Source organism: Macaca fascicularis, chromosome 4 (genome assembly GCF_037993035.2).
Source record: "Macaca fascicularis isolate 582-1 chromosome 4, T2T-MFA8v1.1".
In the NCBI taxonomy this organism is placed as follows: domain Eukaryota; kingdom Metazoa; phylum Chordata; class Mammalia; order Primates; family Cercopithecidae; genus Macaca; species Macaca fascicularis.
In genome coordinates this window covers 92,529,756-92,547,170 of record NC_088378.1, presented here as the reverse complement: position 1 = coordinate 92,547,170, position 17,415 = coordinate 92,529,756, and the positions used below count along the sequence as shown (strand labels likewise).

The 17,415-nt window shown below is 37.9% G+C and overlaps 1 long non-coding RNA gene across 1 annotated transcript in view; it reads right to left on the bottom strand.

The window, feature by feature from the left end:
• The window catches only part of LOC102131869 (uncharacterized), a 186,657-nt gene extending 174,319 nt beyond the window's left edge, over positions 1-12,338 (bottom strand). Inside the window, exons 1-3 of the long non-coding RNA XR_006697650.2 lie at positions 10,122-12,338; positions 2,078-2,266; positions 1,372-1,467 (exon numbers count right to left, since the gene is read on the bottom strand). This is a non-coding gene — a long non-coding RNA (uncharacterized lncRNA). The remainder of the gene's footprint in view (positions 1-1,371; positions 1,468-2,077; positions 2,267-10,121) is intronic.
• Between the last annotated feature and the right edge of the window lie 5,077 nt (positions 12,339-17,415).

Sequence of the window (17,415 nt, the reverse complement as noted above, 5' to 3'; positions counted from 1 at the left end):
ACAGAAAATATACAAATGACCCTGGAACACCACGTAGTACCAGAAAGTAAGGAAGTGCTAAGTAAACAAAATGATGGGGACCTGCCAAAGGTATACATGAATTAACCTGAGATTATTCAAAGGGGGAGAAGAGACAAATCTCCCATGTAGAAAAATTCCAAATAATTTACATAGATACTTATCCCTCGAGGAAGCAGAGTTTAACTTCCCATCCCTTGAATATGGGCTGCACTTACTAACTTGCTTTCAAGTACTGGGGAGTAGGGAGACTAAATTTACAGTAGAGAAACTTGGCAAACACTACCTTGACAGGTGGTCAGGGTTAACATCATCATTGACCAGTCATGTTGATAGCATCTACACTTGATATTATGTGATAAGAAGGACACTTTATCTCTGTGGTATTATTTCTAAAATCTCATAATCCGAGACTGATTGTAAAAAAGAAAACATCAGACAAACCCAAATTTAGATAGTTCCACAAAATATCCAACCAGTACTCCTGAAAATTATCAAAGTCATCAAAAAAATGTTTTTTAATCTAAGAAACTTATCACAGCCAAGCAAAGTCTAAAGAGACATAATAACTAAATGTAATGTGTTTTCCATGTAATGTGTTGTCTATGTAATGAGATCCTGGAAGAGAGAAAAAAGGACTGGATCCTGGAAAAGAAAAGTCTGTTAGGAAAAAAACAGTTAAATCCAAATAAAGTGGGACATTCATCATACTCACCAATGCTGGTTCCTTAGTTGTGGCAAATATACCATTCAGAACAGGGGAAACTGGATGAGGAGTACATGTAAACTCTCTGTACTATCTTTGCAACTTTTCTGTAAACCAAAACTATTCTAAAAGAAAATTTTATTTAATTTTGTTCATGTGAGAGCAAGTTTCAGTATGTTTCCTAAAATAAGAAACTTTGAATTAAAAGTTGTTTTGCTCTGGGAAAATCAACACAATAGACATCTTAGTTATGCAAATATAATACAAGTACATATTTTTCACTTTTGCGGAAAACCTAAGTGCAGTGAAATAACCCAAATGTTAGCTATTTCAGAGGAAGAAGGTTAGCAGTCTGTTTGGTTAGGTAAGCTGACTATGTAATAAGTTTTGCCACCTTATGACTATGCAGACTTTGTTTTTTTTTAATTTGCAAAGAATATGTATGAGTGGTTTAAATTATTGGGTGTCCAGAACAGATGAGAAGTCAAGCTGGAGAAGACCTCAGGAAGAACACATAAACAATTGTAGATCAACTGCCAGATACTACACCATCATAGACTGGACTAGTGAAGGCTGTGGCAACATCTAACTATAGTTGACTGTTTAGGAAATTAAAACATACTCTTCAAATACTTATTTCTACTCACATAATTGGGAAGAGACATGTCCTTCTGCATTTTCATTCAAATTCTCCTCCAAAGCCAAGCAAAACTGACTCTGTTCTTATATACGGGTGCTGAGATCTGAAAAGACCACAAGATAAACGTGTTGATCAAATCTAAATTTATTAGCTGATCTTTGGAGAAGTAGACAGTCAAGAGTCTGGTTATTTATTCTGAGAAAATAGTTTTGGCTAATGTTGCTCTTGATAAGAATTAAGTCTCTAAATTTCAAATAATGAGTTACAAACTCAAGTGTCTACCAGGTTTAAGCAGATATCACAAAACAGGAATCAAGGAAAATAGAAATCAAGTTTAGACAGACCCTGTTTAAAAGTAGTGGTGACCATTAGCACCAATTGACTGCTACCTTGTGGAAATGTACTGGATATTTTTTAAGAAAAAGAAGAAAAGCCTGACAAAAACCTTTTTGTCATGAAGGTTTTGAAATATTAGCATTGGTTCAAGAAAATGTAAAACACTGCATGGGCCAAATGAATTATCTGTGATATTAATTTGTACTAAAGGCAATTAATTTATAATTTCTGGCCTAATTATACCAGTATAATTCTGGATTTTTATTGTTTATTGTTGTCATGCTTTACCCAGGATGTTCAGATATACAATTAACATACATGTGTCTTCAGTGTGATGAAAGAATCAAATTCAGAAAAGGTTGTTGTAGAATTGTTACCAAAACACGAGTGGTCCTGTCTAGGTCCTACTCTTCATCAGACAGAAAGCCAATCACTGAGCCAACAAGTATTTTCAGGGAAGAAGGCTTTAATCAGGTGCTGCAGCTGAAGAGATGGGAGATCAGTCTCAAATCCATCTCCATGACTGATTAAAATTGGGGGTTTATATGCAGGAAATAAGTGTAACCCTGTGTGGGAAAACAGAAATTATGAAGGGGTAAGGAAGAGGAGTTGTTCAACAGGAAGCAAGTGGCCCATTAGGCAGTCACGCTGAGTGAGGGGTCTGGCATCTTATTATCCAGAGGTGATGATCTGGTAAGTTTCAGTTCCTTATTATAATCTGGGAGGACTGATGGTTGATTCCCTGAGAAAGGAACTCAGATAAGACAAATGAAACTTTCTCAAGTTTTAAGACTGGGAGAATCAATTTCTATGTTTACTCAAAAGAAGCCATAAACCTCAGTTCTATGGGATAATTGGGCTGGTTTCAGAATGATGAACTGAAAGAAAAATAAGAGTACTCGTCTCCAGAAAAAAAGACATCTTAGGACAGAGATGGGGGCAAAACCTGTGCTTCCAAAATTAGTAGATTCTGAAAGAAGCTAAATATAAGGGAATCTAGAATCTTTTTCACTTATAATTTGTAAGAATAATAGGCTGTGATTTTAGACTGTCAGATCCAACTGAGGACACGGCCAAATCTCCTTGAGGGTCAAATGTGGGTAGGGGAGAGCTAGAGGTCAGTGACAGGGTAAAGGACATTCAGCAGGTTCACAGCTAAGTTCAGGGGAGATTTAGAATAATCAGCAGTGCCACTACAGAAGGATGGGTCTGAAAGAGATAGATTGTTGCAGAAATTGTAAGAGGTAGTGGTCATCTCAGGCAGGAATTAAACTTGGTCATCATGACAAAGACCAATAGCCTAAAATAGGTTCATTTCCACTGTGACTACCTCAGCTTATCTCCTAATCGGTCTCTCTGCCATTCCTATGTACATATCCGGCTTCTGTCTCACTGCCTTCATGTCATCCTCCACCACAGTGCTTCTCCAGTGATGTTTCTAGTGGCGTACCGATGGCAGGACAGTGGGAGCAGTTCACCCCAGTGCAAGCCATAAGGTGGGCAAATACAAAGGGAATTTAAAACAATAATAAAACTAAAAGTCAGTCTGCCTTTTATCATATCCATGGGTATGTGAGTCTAAACAACATCAATGATACGTTACTACTACCCCCAAAATATTTTCTTGGCCTAAGTTCTAAACAATTGTGATTACTAATGAGTTTTAACATTATATACATCAGCTTCAAATTAGCACATTTTAAATTGTGTATTTAGTAGACATTTTATTTTCATAAATATTTTTTACAGAGAAAGTAATCAGAGAATTTCCAGTTGTACAGTCAACACCTTAAAATGTGTTTCCCTCGTAAGCTTGTAACAATTCAAGTATTTTTCAAACTCCTTTCAAGAGCAGTTTTTATGTCTAGCCTCTTAAGTGTCATACATTCCCACTTTTAAATACAGGCAGTCTTTGGTTTGCACAGCGCTGTGGAACTGAAAAAATTGTCATGTAAGTGGAAACCATGCAAAAAGATCTTTATCATCAAAAGGTAGAAGTAAGATTCTTCTGTGACTTCTAAACTTTTTGGTTGAGACATTAAAAGCTCTCTTACTCTCAGTTCTAAATGAATAGAGAAATGAAAAAGAGTAAAATTGATATTTGTTTAGTACACTGTAATTTAAAACATTAGAAACATTGTGAATTAGTGTTTTATTTCTTTGTCTAAAAAAACTTACCAAGAGTAGTTCGAATGGTGTTTTCTTTCTTCTTCTCCTATAACTTATTTTTGGAATGAGCTTTTTCTTTCTATCCCTTGACAAATTGTTATCCTATTTTGAAGTTTGAATCAGGTTCCAAAATTTTATCCTTTGCATTTTCAACATCATGAAATATCTCCAAGAGTCCCCTTCATGTGAAGTCCCTAGTATCACTTCCTCAGGAACATCTTTATATTTTTTGTCACATCCACTTGCCAAATTCATGTCCATAAATTTACCTTCACCAAGTTCCTCTGGCTGCATATCTAAGTCTCAAATGATGGTTGTGTCAGTATTCCCAGGGTCAGCTATTTCTTCTAAAACTCCATTCATGTTTGATGTCAGTTTCATTTCTAGCATTATCATTTTTGTTCCTTTGTTACACTTTCATCTTTGTTGACCAATATACCGTTTTGACTATCCATTTTTGTAAAAACATCTTGTGGACTATCACTGGACAACAAGGATGCAACACAACTACACACTGTACTATCTGTGCATGTACTGCATAACAGATGCTTGGTGATCAGTCACGAACAGATTCTTAAAGAAGTGTCATGATTGGTCACCAATCATGATGTGCATCTTTTATTTATGTAGTGATTTGTGAGCTGAAGAGCTGGCTGTAAAGTGTATTTCATGCAATTACTCACAGTTAATAAACTGAACTGGTAATTGAAATGTGAAACCTTGTTGTTGCAGGACTGGTGCTATTTAACTAAACTGTGATAACTGAAATTCTTGTCCATCAGAACTGTACAACACAAGGACTGCTAAAGGAGATTCACAACAAACAATGACAGTATAGGGATTTCAAGATGAATAAACAGAACTCGAGTTACTTCTGTTAGTCATTCTAACTGACCACTTGGAGTTTGGATTTGTGTTTAATGTTTCAAACAGTGAAAAGAGTACAGACACTGAGGTTTTGTTTCATAGGTGTAAATTTTAAGCTCATACAGAAACTATTTTATTGAATTTGAATAATATCTTTAAAATAAAAATTTATCCTTATTTTTCAATTTTTAAAAAAATAATCAGAAAAATATTACTAAAATTAATGTTGTCATATAGAGGAGGCAGTTGTTAAAAAATGATGTATTCTGTGCATTAAATGTGATAGGCACACAACTGGATCTTTCTAAAAGACAGATCTGATTTTGTCATTCCCCTGACCAAAAGTTTTCACTATCTTATCATCTGTATGATTAATTCTTAACCAATATCACTTGCAAAACTTCTCAAAAATACAGATTCCTGGGATTTAACACATAGATTCCAAAGCAGTGGGTCTGGGCTAGGGTCTGAGAAACTGTTATTAAAGCCCATGGGTGACTCATACAGGTGCTGATTCACTGACATACAGGATTAATTCTAAATTCCTTAGCATGGAAAAAAAGGATCCTTAAGATCTGGCCCCTGTATACCTGTATAGAGTTGTCTCCTGCTACTGGTTTCTCCTTCACATTTTATCACTTACAACTGTTTATAGCTACTGAGCCAGCCCTGTGTACGTGTTGTTCCAGCTTCCATGGACTGCTCTAGTCCCCAACCTCATGCCAAGGTCCACTTAGAAAACCCTCATTTCCATGTAAGGGTCAGCTCAAGGCTTATGTCTTTCAAGCATGCCTTCTGTTGGGCACCTTTGGGGCCTTGTCTATACTCTGTAGCAATTACATCATCACACTGTACTAACTGAATAGTTCTGTGCTAAACTTCTTGAAATGGCATATCTTTATCATTTATCTATTTCCAGCATTTAGCCCCTTGCTGTTTATTGCTGGGTGTGTCTTTTAGGAATGCTGTCCACTAAAAGTAACAGAAAGCTAACACAGGCTTAAACAAATAGAGGTTTGTAATTATCATATAAAAAGTCTTGAGGGAAGTGGCTACTGGTGGGGTTTCATTAGCTCAACAATGTCAAGGCTGGCTTCTCTGTGACTCTCTTGGCCTCTCTCTCATACCTGGGGGGCATCATGGTTGTAAGATAGTGGTTGCAGCTCTGCACATCGCAGTCACAGGAAGGAGGAGGAAGGTAGTTGTACAAATTGTGCATATGCTGTTTAATCAGTATAGCAAATTTTTTCAGAATTCTCCCAGCAAACTTCCACTAAGAGGTGTCATTTGCCAGAACTGGGCCACATGGCCACCACTAGCTAGAAGGAAGGCTGGGAAAGGAGAGGATGGGATTGGTGTGATTCACCTAGAACAGGATTCCCATGATTAAGTTAAAACGTTAGATCAATCATGACCCATGGCCTCAGGTGGCACATCACTGCTGTGAATAAACTTGCAGTTCAATTGGCAAAAAAAAAAAAAAGTGGAAATGAATGAGTATACAATTACCAGCTCTGCCACAGTAGGTATTCTATAAACTTTATAAGTATAAATGAGTGAATAAACAAATGCATGAAGCATGAAGAAGTAAATATTAATCTTTGCAATAAGGACAGGTAGGTAGTTCTTGTAACTGATTAGGGTAGAAAAGGCAAGAGTAAATACAGATGCAGAGTGATACAAATAAAAGAAAACTCAACTCTACAACTTAAGGCAAAACAAAACAAATAAAGGACATAATTTATGAGTCTATATAGCTTCATTCACTGACAGAAGCATCGGGCAGCTCCAGGCTTATATCCTCACAGGTTCAAGTTCAGGGAAAAGAAAGCACCACAGGAGCCACAAAGAAAGGCATAAGTTTATGGTCAGACTACAGTCACGTGGCTACCCTGAATCCAGGGGTCAGGACTAGTCACAGCCAAGACTCACAGACCAAGTAGGAGAAGGGTGGAGAAAAAACAGGAGCTATTATCAGCAGAAGAAAGGATGGATTGGATGATTGGCAGCCAAAAAGAATAGATGCCACCTCAAACAGAACCCACAAATGAGGACCAGGCATTCAGAAATGAGCATGAGAAGTTAGCAAGGCAGGTGTATGGGTTCAGAGTCAACACGATTTGACGTCACTGCCCTCCATGTGACACTCCCACATCACTTAGTAGAGGAGCTGGCAGCACCTAGAATATATCCTCTTAGCTTGTCTTTCCTTGAGTGGTTACCTTTACAAAGCAGCAGTAAGAGGATAGATTAAATTAATCCTTCTCAACTTTTCATCAGAATATTCCCTACAGCCATGAAGGGTGAGCACTCTGGAATTTGGGGCAGAACGGTGGTGAAACGGAAGGCTGGCAGAATATTTTGGAGCTGTCTGCTGCAAAACTAAAATTTATTTGAAGTCTTGTGCTTTTTACTTAAGATGTTTAACTTTGAATTTTATTCCATAGAATATCCATGTTATTTTTTAAATGTTTTAAATTACTAATAACTTAATAGTTTCTCAATTTTTTTTTCCCAAATAAAATTGACCTCCTAAATGACATACCAGTTCGTTCACTTTGGCACACAGCTATTTACCCCTGGACTACACATATCACAGTTCAAGAATCATGGGATTAAGTAAACTCTGCACATTGTTTCCAGCCTGTTTCTCAAGTAGCTGTTTCTGGCAGTGGCATCCACCTATTAAAGCTCTCATTAGCCATAAATGTTAATACAGATGGTTCCCAAGTTAGGATTTTTCAACTTTAAGATGGTGTGAAAGCAATAGGCATTCAGTACACCCCTCAGCTTATCCAGATAAACCCATGGTAGGTCAAGGAACATCTGTAAAACTGCCATCTATTGAATACCTACCACATTCAAAGCAATTTTATATATTTTCTCATTTAATTTTCCCAATAATTCTGAAAAGCAAATATCATCTCCAAATACACAAGAAAGGTGAAAGTCACAGAAGTTCACTAACACTGAGAGTTAGACGTTTAGATAATAGGATCAAAACTCAGGACTCTGACTCTAAAGCCTGTGTCTCTTCCATGTCTTTCTTCCTCTCCCTTCGAATTGCTTCTTTACGCTTGAGGAACATCAACCTTGAATAAGAAACAATCTACAAATTTAAGCAGTATACAGAATAACTAATAATGCATTATCCTACACACTCTGAGGCCTCCTGCACTAGGGCAGTGTGGAATAGTGTAGTAGACCTGGAATCAGGAATCCTAGGTTCTCTTGTCAACCCCACCTATAGCAAACTGTGGGGCTTTGGAAAAATACTTCTCTGGACCTGAGGCTCTTGATCTGCAAAATGAGAGTGGGACCTGGTCATTTTTGCAGTCATATTCAGCTCCAGAGTGCTAACCTTTCAACATCAGTTCCTCAAGATTCAGCCGTCTAAGTGCAGACTAACCAAGTCTTATATGCCTATTAAATGTAATATGCCCTCCAAAAGAGACCAGAAAGATCTAATTATAGACACACTCTCAAAAACGGTATCAGATGAATGCTAACTCCAACCCAAACTTCTGAGAAAATAATCATAACAGTACTAGGATGATGATAACTACTTATTGATTGTTAATCACATCCCAGTTACTGTTCTAATGTAAGTACTATCTCCTTTAACCTTTGTAACAACCCTACGCAAAGTAGATCCCATTATCATTCCCATTTTACAGGTGAAGAAACTAAAGTACGGTACATTTAAGTAACTGCCCAAGATCACATAATTAATGGCAAACTCAGCCATTAATTATGTATAATGTAATTATGTGTAATGGCAAACCCAGCAGTCAGACTCTGCAGTCTGAAGCCAGATGATCATGAAACACTGTCTCCCTCCTGACCAGGCTGTTCTCATTGAGAAATGTGCACTTGAAAAGCTTCCTGGAGACAAAAGACCTTATCACTAATGCTGCACCACAGGTTGATTTAAAACACCAAGTGTTTTATTATGCCAGCAGATGCATGCCAGAGTTATGACAATGTCAATTAATGTCTCACTGGCTTTGTTAACCTTGCTGGAGTCTGTGGAGATTGCAATGGTGAGATGTGAGAGAAAGACTGAGCTGGTGGGAAGGAGTCTGGTTGCAGTTAGGAGGCAGGCACAAGGATTCCCTGCATCGTAACCATATGAAGGCTGATGGGAAGGCAAATTACTATTAGTATTCATCAGCACCAGTCAGACATGCCTAAAGATTGGCTTTCAGGTTAAGTAGAGAATACTAAACTTACTCAATAATATTCATTCGGTAGTTGTATTCACACATTTTTACACTGCTGTAAGAAACTGCCCAAGACTAGGAAATTTCTAAAGGAAAGAGGTTTAATTGACTCACAGTTCCACATGGCTGGGAAGGCCTCAGGAAACTTACAATCATAGCAGAAGGCAAAGGGGAAGGAAGGCTTGTCTTACATGGCAGCAGGTCAGAGAGAGAAAGAAAGAGAGAAGCGGGGGGAAGAGCCCCACACTTACTAAACAATCAGATTTTGTGAGAACTCTTATCACGAGAACAGCAAGGGTAAAGTCTGCTGCCATGATCCAATTACCTCCCACCAGGTCCCTGCCTTAACATGTAAGGATTACAATTCAAGTTGAGACTTGGGTGGGGACACAGGGCCAAACCATATCAGTAGTGCTTTGCAAGCTCAGTTGAGTAATGCATTTTTTCATGGAGACTGTTTTGGGATGGTGTGCTATGGAATACATTTTGGAAAATTCTGCTCCATTGAATATAGCAAGCTTTAGCCAGTGGACCACCCAAAAATGAACAAGTGCAATAAAGAGTTCTTAGCTTTCTATGCTACCCATCCAGGAGGCCCTGGTGCCCCAGACAGCTGAAGCATTTAAGAGAAAGTAGATCCTCATGTTTGTTGAACCTCACTCATACCAAGGGCAAGACAGAAATGTCTCCATCAATATGCAAAACTTTTTACTTTTAATTTCACATTTATTATAGATAAGAGATTCTGATAGGCACTTTATACACCTTAAATTGTTTCAAGTTTAAGCACCTATATAATTTTTAGATGTATAAAAGATAATTTTTAAAAATAGAACATTTGCTGGTAGCCAACTTAGTGTTAAGATTATTTTCTTAAATTCAACTAGTTGATTAAAATTAGGTGGAGGGAATGAGGGATTGACATGAGGTGATGTATTTTAATGTACCTACTTAATAGAATTGAAAGATCCCAACAGGTTCTTCCTGCTCAGTACACAAACAAAGACTACAGCATTACAGTAAAGAAAAAGTTTACTTGACACAAGGCTGGCCATGCCATGTGGGAGACAGTTATTACTGAAATCAATCTCGTCTTAAGTTAGGGGTTTTCCAAAGGTAGTTTGGGGGAAGAGGTGGAGGTGGCTAGGCAATGGGTACTTACCACTGATTAGTTGGGGGAGCAGTCATAGGGATATAGGAAATTATCCTCCTGCTGGCTGAAGTGCTTCTGGGTGGAGACACAGGAGTGGTTGGCAGGTCCAGGTAGAGCCATCATTGGTGTCGGACAAGCAAAAAACCTGAAAAGTTATCTCCAAAGGGCAATCTTAGATTCTACAATAATGATGTTATCTGCAGAAGTAATTGAGAAAGTTGCATATCTTGTGATCTCCAGAAAAAATGGCTGGCAATGCTCATATGTTAGCAGAATCCAGGCTTCTCTATCTTCCTAACCTGGTGGTCTCTCATTAAGCTTTACAAAGATGGTTGTGTTTGGGGGAATGGCTATAATCATATAAACTATAAATATCTCCCACAGCTAGCCAAGCCTATGCCCATTAACAGTTAAGGCAGCTCGAAGGATAAAGGCAAGAGGGGATTGTCTAGATCATATCTCCTCCACTGTCATAATTTTCTTACTGTTATAATTTTTGCAAGGGCAGTTTCTGAATTGTCACAAACATCCTACCCAAGGCAAAGAACTTGCTATTTTCTATTTTTATCTTTCTTTTAAAAAATAATTTCAGATTTTGATTCAAAGATAGAGCTCATTTTTGCCACTGAATTCTGTAAGAATTTCTGTCAATGAGGAAGTCTTCATTAGATCAGTGAATCTCAGATATTTATAGTCCTTGGAAGAAACAGGTTATCAAAAAAAGAGGGAAAATGAAAGATGGTTCCTTTAGGAAATGAACAAAGAGGAAGATATGTCCCAACCACAAGAAGCAAATGGAAGGAAATGGCTGGCTTCAGAATGTTAATATAATCACTGCAAATTTGTTTTCATATAAGTAATTAATCAACTTTTGTCACTTTTTGCGATTCATTGTGAACATTCTGCATGAGGTCCGTCCTTCACTGTGCTACTTCAAGTTTAAAAGCCTGAGGCTTTTAGAACTTGCCTTATGACATTGTCAAGGCCCTTTTTATAGACTAATTAACATGCCAAGAATTTCAAGTCAACAAAAGATACAATGGTACCATTTTTTAGTTTTCAAGAACTTTTTCATGCCCACTTCAAGCACTTCTTACATTTCTGGCCCTCTGCTGATACCAGCCTCACTGGAGGGACTGGCTTTAAGTTTCACGGAGGGCCCCACCCTTCCTGTTCATTCAGTGGGACCATTCATGAAGGGAAATAATGACATTACATTATGCAAGTTTCCCTATGTGTAACTTCTCCTAATAGAGCCTTTTTGATGGAATTTTTAGGATCCACGCTCACCGAGATTAAGCTACATATTCTAAGCTAAGGACCACACTAGACTGGAGCAAATATAACAGATCTCAGCATGGATTGCCTTGGTACCAGAGTCCCTAACAAGCCCACATGCTGCCAGTCACATTGTTCACACAGACTCTTGGGGAAACTGGAACACTCCATCCTGGCTTTAAGTTACCACCACTATCAAACTACCACCCTTTTCTATTAAGGCTTAAATTGCCAATATAACAATACAGAAGAACTTATACTCACAAGCATTAACTTCTGTTTAAAGGGATATTTACAAACAACAGGATTTCTTGTTTCTTGAACCTAACTTAGCAGAAGATGAGTTCTCACCCAGGGGAGAAATTTTATATACAGTTTATTAGTAGTTCTATTACATATGTAAATGTACCCATTATAGAATATAAAGAGAAATAGAAAAGAGTAAAAATAATCACTCATAAATACCAATATTAACAATTTAAATAGGCTTCTTTTCACCTTTTCTCTCCTATAACTTGTATTATAGGAAAATGAAAGTAGTTGAAACTGTAAGTGAATTCTGGCCAAATATTTTTCCTAAATAAGCCAGCCAAAAGATGCTCTCCCCCAAGTCCTCTGAGATCTAATGCTGGACAAGAGGTACTGCGCCCCACCCCAACCACCCACATGGAAGCAGGACTCAAGAAGTCATGAGCTGCACATTTCTGATTTTGCTCACAGTCAAGCTGCGCAGGCAGAAGGGGTGAGGATTATTAATCAGATAAAGTGAGATGAACTACCAGCTCTCTCTCCTCTGCTCCTCAAAGAATTCCTTCACTTCCTCTGCCTGTTTCTGTCCTCACCCAGGGTGGCCCATGTTCTCCCACGGCGCTCTCCTCTGCTACTCGGCTGCTCCCCTGAAGGGCATGCCCAGAGCCTCCCGGTGCCCATAGCATCTGGTGCTGCTTCAAAGCCAATCACTAAACCAGCCAACTATCTGCCCTTGCGGTTTGCCCAGGCGAATCTTCCAAGGCCACTCCTGTCAAACTGGAAGCTCCCGGAACCTCTGTGCAAATGAATTCTAAAATCCTCCGTACCTTTACAGCAATCTCACAGAGATTTATCTTGTCACAAAGAGGAAAACATAAACCTTCCTGCCATCACTGAGGTACTCCAAGTGTGACTGCCTTTACTGCACCACTCAAAGAGTGAACTCTGCATGAAAAATAAAATTTCAGTCTTAACATTAGCTTCACTGTGAAATGGGTTGGAATTCTTCAAGAGACTAATTTAAAAATGAACTCTGAGAATCTGAACAAGCAGTATCTGAAAGGGAAACCTTAAATGATACATAAATAGGTGAAAATACGTTCAACCTCATTAACAATCAAAGGTATGCTAAACAAAACATACATGTTTTTGCTTATCTAACTAGAAATGATTTTTTAAAGTTATATTTGATGTCAGTGTAGAATGTCGGGAAACTTGTTAGTCAGGTTTCCCTGTTCGTCAGGTTTCCCCACATTCTCCTGGTGGGAGATTGGTAAAAGCAAATTGGGGAACTTGTATTAACAATGTGGAAACTATGCATAACCTCTCAGTAAGCAATTCTACTTATGATCCTAAGGATAAAATTAGTAGTATGCAAGAAGATTTGATAATAGCAAAAACTGGAAAAATATACAAGAATAAGTAGTCATTAAATACGGTATCTTCACTTGACAGAATACTCTGCAGCCATTAACAAGGAGCTGAAGGAAGAGGTTTATACATGAGAAAAAAAACTAATTATGAAACAACACATACAACGTAGCCCCAGTTTAGTGGAAATACATACACCTAGAAAAGGGTTTAGAGAGGAGTCATCAGTGGTTATCTCACAGTGGGGTGGACACAAAGCTAGCAGGATGGCATGCAGTTAAGAGTAAGGGGATTGAACATACTTGGATGCATATCCTAACTTTACCACTCTGGGAACTGGGGCAATTTTCTCACAGACTCCTTATTTGTAAAATGGGGATAATGTGACTTCTTAGGGCTCGTTAAAGGATTAAAAGAAATGGTGTTAATAAAGTACATAGCACAATATTTGGTACAAACAAAAACTAATTTATAGATCTACAGATTTTTTATCTAATTGCCAATTTTCTATGATAAATACATATTTTATAGTGAAAGTCATTTCAAAAAATGTAAACAAATATAGAATTCTAATTAATAATATACACATTTAAGTGATTAGAAGGGAAGTATACTAATGTTTACAATTTACTTTGAAATACATCAAAACAGAAGATGGATTAATGGTAGGTATACAAAAATTTACTGCAAAATTCTTTCAACTTTGTGGTGTGTTTGAAAATATAAAATGTTGGTAAAAATGAATATCACTTTAAATGTATTATCTTTTTTATTTATATAAGTAAGATGACCAGGCACATTGGTTCACTCCTGTAATCCCAGCACTTTGGGACGCCAAGGCAGGTGCATTGCTTGAGGCCAGGAGTTCAAGACCAGCCTAGGCAACATGGCAAAATCCCATCTCTCTACTAAAAATTTTAAAAAAATAAAAGAAAGAAAGAAACAAAAAAGAAAATTAGCTGGCCCTGGTGGTGAATGCCTGTAGTCCCAGCTACTGGGGAGGCTGAGATGGGAGAATCACCTGAACCCGGGAGGTCGAGGCTTCAGTGAGCCAAGATCACACCACTGCAGTCCAGCCTGAGCGACCAGAGTGAGACCCTATCTCAGAAAAAAAAAAAAAAAAAAAGGAAAAGATGTTCATTTTAAGAGAGCATGAAATAAACACATTAAGAAAAAGTTAGTAATTTCTCTGACATACTCCTCACCAATTCCACTCTGCTGGGAAGGTATTTTTTGTATCTTTCCACATTTTTATGATCATAAATTTAAAGGAAACTGTTTTTTCATAAGATTTTATCATCCATATTACTTGACAACCCCTATTTTTTACACTTGGAAAGGTAATTTTTGTTTAAAAAATAAAGAATGACATCTACCTCTTACTAATGAACCTGTAAGTCACAAATAAATTTTCTTTATAGATAAGATAGAACATAGCTTTTTCCCATATGTGATTTTTATTATTACTCAAAATTTTAGGAGCCTTCATAGCAAGAAATAAAATACTTTGGTTTTTAAAATACTTTCATTATTTTTATATTAAAATGCAACACAGCTTGGTGCCTGTGCGTCCTACTGTGAGCTAGTATTTATTACCATCTCCTCCCACGGATTCCAAGTCCACTCACCTCTGTCTTTGGTGGTGTAATTGCTACCATTACACTTGAGGTCACTTTCTGCAGCCACCACTGTAGCCTAAGTTAAAGATAAAAATGTACCTGAGATTCACAGCATCTGAATATGCAGGACCACAATTCCTATTCACATATGTACATTCAATGTAAAGAAAACAAAACAAAATAACAACAGTGACAAAACTGTACCAGTATGTCCTGTGTAAGGGGTTGTTACCTACCCCACAGAAGCAGACTGGACTCTACTCCAGATTTTCAAGGAAACTATCTTTTGTTAATGTTTTGAAAATGTCTTGTCATTTTCTCTGCTTTTTCTTTATGAAACTCCTATTTTCTTAGGATACTGAACCTCCTAGATTAAGCCTCTAATTATCTTAGCTTTTCTCCCTTATTATCCATTTCTTTAATGTTACTTCTTACTGGGTGTTTTCCTTGACTTCATCTTCCTGAATGAGGAGCGTTCTTAATTTCAACTATAATTTTTAATTTATAAGTGCTTTTTGCTCTGACTAGACTGGTTTCATTAATTTGCATTCTTATTTTATGTCACTAAACATATTAAATAGCAATACTTTATAGCATTTTTTCCATTCCTTGATTTGCCTCTGTTAACTCTTAGTGTCTTTTTATTATTATCTTTTGGGGCAGGGGTTGGTTTGTACCTGTACTTTTCATGTTGAAGGTTTTCCTTAAATATCTGGTCAATTTCTCCTATTTAAAAACAAGACATTAAAATGCTGACTGGAGGCCCCACTCTATTGGTGGCATCTTAGTTCATTTTGTGCTGTTAGAACAAAATGCCACTGACTAATTTAGAGCGAACAGAAATGTATTATCTCACAATTTAGATGGCAGGGAAGTCCAAGATCAAGGCAGTGGCATCAGGTGTGGGACTTCTTACTGCATCCTTACATGATAAAAGGCAGAAGGGCAGCAGGGAACCAGCTCCCTCTGTCAAGGCCCTTTATCAGAGCACTAATCCCATTCATGAGGGAGGAGCCCTTGCAGTCTAATCATCTCCTAAAGGCTCACCTCTTAATACCATCACATTGGTAACACCTGGATTTTGGAGGGGACACATTCAAACCACAGCAGTAGGGCTTGACAACTAGTGAATCTCACTATACAGCATTGGGCAGGCATCCAGGTTTTAATTTTTTAGGTTTTTAGGTTTTTATTTGTAGGTCTGGTCAGTTCCTGAGTTTCCTAACAGAAGAATCCTCCAATCTTGTCCTCGGGATAGAAGGCTGGCTACTAGTATGTTCAGCTTAGATGATGGAAGACCTCCTCATTAGATACAACGTGTTTCTTGTATTTCCCTGGTTTTCTATCCAGCACCGAAGCACTTCTCTCCTCTGTGCTTGGTATCCACAACTCCAAAAACTGTTTCTGCAATTCCTCTAAGAAATGGATCTCTCAGGTCTCTTAGGGCACAAGAAGAGTAGTCATCTAATTTCTCGGAATGAAGGTGGGCATTGGCATCCAATTGCTCCTTAAACAAATAGTCTTCTTGTTCTCAGCCTCCTCTCCTCCAGGCTTTGGGCTTCCATTTCTGAGAATTCCTGGAATTTGGCAGGGTAAACCACCAAGCTTCTCAGTGGTAACCTCCCTCCTCCCCTCCACATACACACTTGTAAATTTGACCTTTGATCTGCCCAATGGTTGAAATTCACCCAACCATGTGCAATCTTCATATATTATAGTTTGAAGTTTTAGGTGTTTCCTGGTTTCATTAAAGATAAAGTTGAGCACCTGTAATTGTGCTGTGGTTGTTACTGTTCTTGTTATTTTGTGGTAACTTCTGAGAGGAGAATTGGGCAGAGACATGGTTACTTTTACCTCCCATCTTATAACTGATAGAGCTTCTTATTAGTAGAGGAAAGATTCTTGTTTATTTTCTTAGGTGAGAATAGAAAATTACTCTTTTCTAGTTGGAAAAAGCCTGTCATATGTATATTTCTTCATATTCTCAGCATGAATTCTAACCTAAATGATTTCTTTCTTTCTTTAGATGCCTAATACATACAAAGTTAGGAAAGCAAAGGCAGGAAGCCAAAATGAAACACTTTTCTTTTTCTCCCTGTCAGTCCCTTAACATTTTGGGCTTCATACAGTATCTCCACTAAATAACAGAGGGAGAAACTGAGATAGAAAGCGAATCCCAAAGTGTTGAAGGTGATTATGCCATTGAAAGCTAATGTCTGCATGTAAGATGGGGATTTCTACCCCAAGTTTTCTTTCTAGAACGCTAAGGGCAGGCAGGAAAATTATGAGGAAATAAAATACTTAGGATTTAGTAAAACAGATACCAAACTTTACATATGAGTTTATTTCTTCACTATATTTTCTATGTTATATTCTAAGAACAAAAGCACACAATCTTCTCCTGGGTAAGAAGAAGCTTCTGTTTGACACACATGGCTAGCATGTGGATAATACCACCACCATCTTTCTAATTGGACTGGAGTTCATATCTTTTCTCATTTGGCTGCCATTCATCCAAACCACCTCCCACTCTTCCTTTTGTGTCCAGAATTGCGAGCAGTGAACCCTCGCAGTGAGTGTTACGGTTCTTAAAAATGGTGTGTCCAGAGTCTGTTCCTTCAGATGTTCAGATGTGTCTGGAGGTTCATCCTTCTGGTGGGTTCATGGTCTTGCTGACAGGAGTGAAGCCGCAGATCTTCGAGGTGAGTGTTACAGCTCTTAAAGGCAGCATGGACCCAAACAGTGAGCAGCAGCAAGATTTATTGCAAAGAGCTAAAGAACTAAGC